The sequence below is a fragment of the Phragmites australis genome, chromosome 22 (assembly GCF_958298935.1).
Source record: "Phragmites australis chromosome 22, lpPhrAust1.1, whole genome shotgun sequence".
In the NCBI taxonomy this organism is placed as follows: domain Eukaryota; kingdom Viridiplantae; phylum Streptophyta; class Magnoliopsida; order Poales; family Poaceae; genus Phragmites; species Phragmites australis.
Genome location: NC_084942.1, coordinates 7,498,306 through 7,501,994, shown reverse-complemented (window position 1 = coordinate 7,501,994; position 3,689 = coordinate 7,498,306). Strand labels below are relative to the sequence as shown.

Sequence of the window (3,689 nt, the reverse complement as noted above, 5' to 3'; positions counted from 1 at the left end):
TGCAGTACAAGTTTTGTAGATAAGTGTTTGTCACAAGTTTTATGGATAAATTTTTGTTACAAGTTTTATAGACAAATTTTTTGTTACAGATTTTGTGAACAATTTTGTGTACCAATTTGTGGACAAGTTTTTTTTTGGTTTTGTGAATAAGTTTTAAGTTTGAACTTTTTCTCGGAGGCTTTCCAAAGGAGTGTTGCCCAACAAACACCCGTAGGCCCAGCTCGAGCTCTCCGTGTGCGCACGTGGGCCTCGTGCGCCGGCGGCCTGCTCCCCACGCACCCGTCCGTCCCGAGCAGCAGCTCGGCGCTTTGTCGTTTTGCGTGTGGAAAGAGTTGCCTGGAATGCTCCTGGCGCGTGCGCGCGGATTTGTCCTGTCCGAGGAGAAAGCGATTAAATGGAGGCTTCTAAAGAATGGTTTCCCGTTTGTTCTTTCAGACTCGGAGTGCAGTGATTCTTCATATGATAGCTCGCTGTCAGCGAGCAGTCATCTATAATCAGCAGCCCTTGTACTTCATTCACAGTACATTCAGATACTCGGTCCGAGGATCTTGACAGAACAGATATTTGGGTCTCTTCTTTAGATCTTGATGCCGAGGATTCCGCCTTGCTTCCAGACAAGGAATAATTTCTTGATATCTTCAGTTATTACTTCCCCAGTCCTTCTTTCAGTGCAGTGAGAAGACTTCAATTCCGTCCTTCCACTTCTAGTCCAGGAACTTCACAGAGGAAAGAAGCCACTGACTCTGATGAGCCAATATATTGGCCATTTGAGCGCACTTCCTACAACAGTCCTGAATTTGACAAATCTTTGAGTGTGTCACCGCGTAGAAACACAGTGGGTACCGTGTATGCTGAAGTTCGCCAGTTAAATCCAGTCTTGCAGAAGCTCCAGAGGAATAAACTATCTTCAGCTAAGAAGAACATTCAACCACATAGAAGTTGTATCAATTTGGGAGCATAAGGAACCAAAGCATCCCAAGAAAAGGTTAAGAAGGGGGCCACACTTCCTTCCAGAGTTCCAGGTTGAGCAGGACAACAAAAGCATCTGCATCCTCCAAGCACCAGTCAGTGAGCAACCGTGAGAAAAGAAGGCCACCTCACTTGAAAATCGACGCTCCAGGAAAGGTCAGGGCTCCACAATTGCGTGCAGATAAGCCTGTTCGAAAGATTGAAGCAGTTGACATCCGAAACCTAGCGGATAAGAAGAGTCCGATCGAAGAGTTGATTGGATTGGATGAGTCTGATGGCCAAGAAGGCATCGGCTCGAATTTTTCAGACTACCAATTTAGTCTATGGTTATCTACAAGATAGTTGGCCTGTGCAATCAGCCTACTATATGCATGCGTCTACCATTAGCTCTCTGCATAGGTTCGTCTACTTCCATAGGTCCGTACTGTGTAGCGATCAGCAGCCTGCTGTACCATGCCGCCCTACGTTGTGGTTTTAACTTTTAAGTATTTGTGTTTTGGCATTGCTCTGAGAGGCGAACGCAAGATTTTGTACACCATCTGATACATTTTGAAACCAGAGATTTTGGTCCGGTTGTCTGATACTGGTTTCAGATATTTTTTTTGGCAGTGATCAACTTATTTTCTCTTCCGTTCCATCTTTTGCAATGCTGGACGAAATCTCGACCTCAGACTAGTCTCATTTCCAACATAATTCGAGCTTCCGTTTGGATACTTCGTAACCTGAGCTTTCCTTTCAAAGTTTGCAAAGATGTATGGTTGCATCTGCAGGAGCAAGTGCTGTACAATTGGCACTTGTATTCTTCAGAGTATTTGTCGCGAGGTGCGTTGCTGGTAAAAACTTGTTCGTATTCAGTGTAGTTGATTCAGATGGCAACAAAAGTTTGAAGTCTGTCGCTGCCAGAGTAGAAGTGCACACAACAAAATCTTTTGGCCGCTCAGTTGATTTCAGAACTGGTGGCCTCTGAAGCTCCGGTGCCGACGCCATCTCCACACTGTCGATGAGAAGATCTTTTTTCCCTTCCTTTCATCCTCCGATCACAGCCATAATATTATTATGACCAAAACGTTGAAGAAAAATAAAAAAGATAAAGGATCTAACGGAAAAATTGTGTAAATCGCAATAGATTCCTATGTTTCGGCGTGGCTGAATGGACTGATGCTTACAGTTTATCAAGGGAAAGTATCTTGTACTATTCCTGTTTTGGGTGCCAACAGTTTCAGCGTGGGAAAAACGGTAGGATCAGATGTAGGAACACAATTCTATAAATTTAGAAATAATACATATACATTATGTAAGATTGGAATTAGTCTATAGTGTAAGTCTATAATGCAAGTGTTAAGTGTTTAACTTATTTTCTTTATAAACTTGGACGCACTTATTGACACGTATTTTGACCCTACCTTGAGGATCAAGGTCTTATGGAAGTTTGATTCATGTGCTGATTTATTTGTGTCATGTGGACTCCCCTATGACCTTCTTCTTTTTTAAAAAGCCACAAAAACCTTATGGAGGATTAAATTAGTAGGAGAAGAAGGGCACCAGTGGTGCTGGAAAGGTTTAAGTTACATACCCAAAGGCGGGGCACAAAGCCAAAGGAAGAAAGGTACTAGGTTATAGACTCTCTACTCTCTCTTAGTGCTATTAGATCGCGGGCACCCGCCATGCCCCACACCATTGCCTCTTCGTGCACTTTTTGTAGTAAGGTATGTTCATCTATCTCTCATCCTTGAAAGATTCGTTGATTCCGTTCTTTCCACCATTCCTACAGTACTAGGATGATCAAAATCTTGACGCCCTTCTTTATGGAAGCTGGTTGACAGATGCTCTCTTTCCACCATGACTCAATGGAGCTCTTGTCGGACCACAAGTTTGGGTGAAGAGACAGGAGATGTAGACATGTTGCTAATCGGCCCCAAAGGCTTTTGGGGGTCTTGAGGTTGCGTTGGCACATTGGGCAGAAATATTGATTTTGGCACTGGCGTAGTTGTAGCCTTTGAGCTATTCAGACTCAGTCTTGTACAAGCAACCAAGAGAAGAATTTGCACTTTGGGGGCGCCCACACTTTCCAAATGAATTTATTCGATGAAGAGGTGTACTGAGGTCTTAAGGTTGTTGTTGGAACAAGAGTTCATCTTACCCAAGCAAGTACGGTGAGAGTTTCTTCTAAGGAGGAGACTCAAGCTTGGAGACAAAGTTTGAGAGAAAGGAACATCACAAATATATTGATGATAGGAAAATGTATTACTCTGGGAGGAGTATCACAACGTTCGCTGTGACCTTGGGTTTTTTCTCCCTCTTTCTAGAAGACCACCCTCCTATTTATAGGGTCATGCGTAGCTTGGCGTACAAGTTATCATAATGTACAAATATCCGAGATCCAGTTAAATTACTGAGCCTTATCCCGAATAACTACCTTCTATCCTGTCGGGAGATAAATATCCACCGTGGTAATTATCGTGGTGCCTGCCCCTGAAGGGGGCGATCCGATCGCCAATTGTGGCCTGGCGCCGCACTGTCAGGGGTGTCAGGATAGGTACCATCATGCCGGGGTGTTAGAGCAGCATCCACTAGCCTAGGCATTTAATGCCGGTCATCTCCTCGCAGGCAAAGTATGACTGGTTCTTCCCTTTTGGCAAATTTTTTCTGAGGCCTGATGACTCACCCAGTAACCTCCGGGAAGCCAGCCCGGGCCGTGGGAGACCGAGGCTTTGGGAGGT

At 44.4% G+C, this 3,689-nt stretch overlaps 1 pseudogene; it reads left to right on the top strand.

The window, feature by feature from the left end:
- The first annotated feature begins 341 nt into the window (after positions 1-341).
- On the top strand, positions 342-1,538 carry LOC133904498 (uncharacterized; annotated as a pseudogene).
- The last annotated feature ends 2,151 nt before the right edge of the window (positions 1,539-3,689 follow it).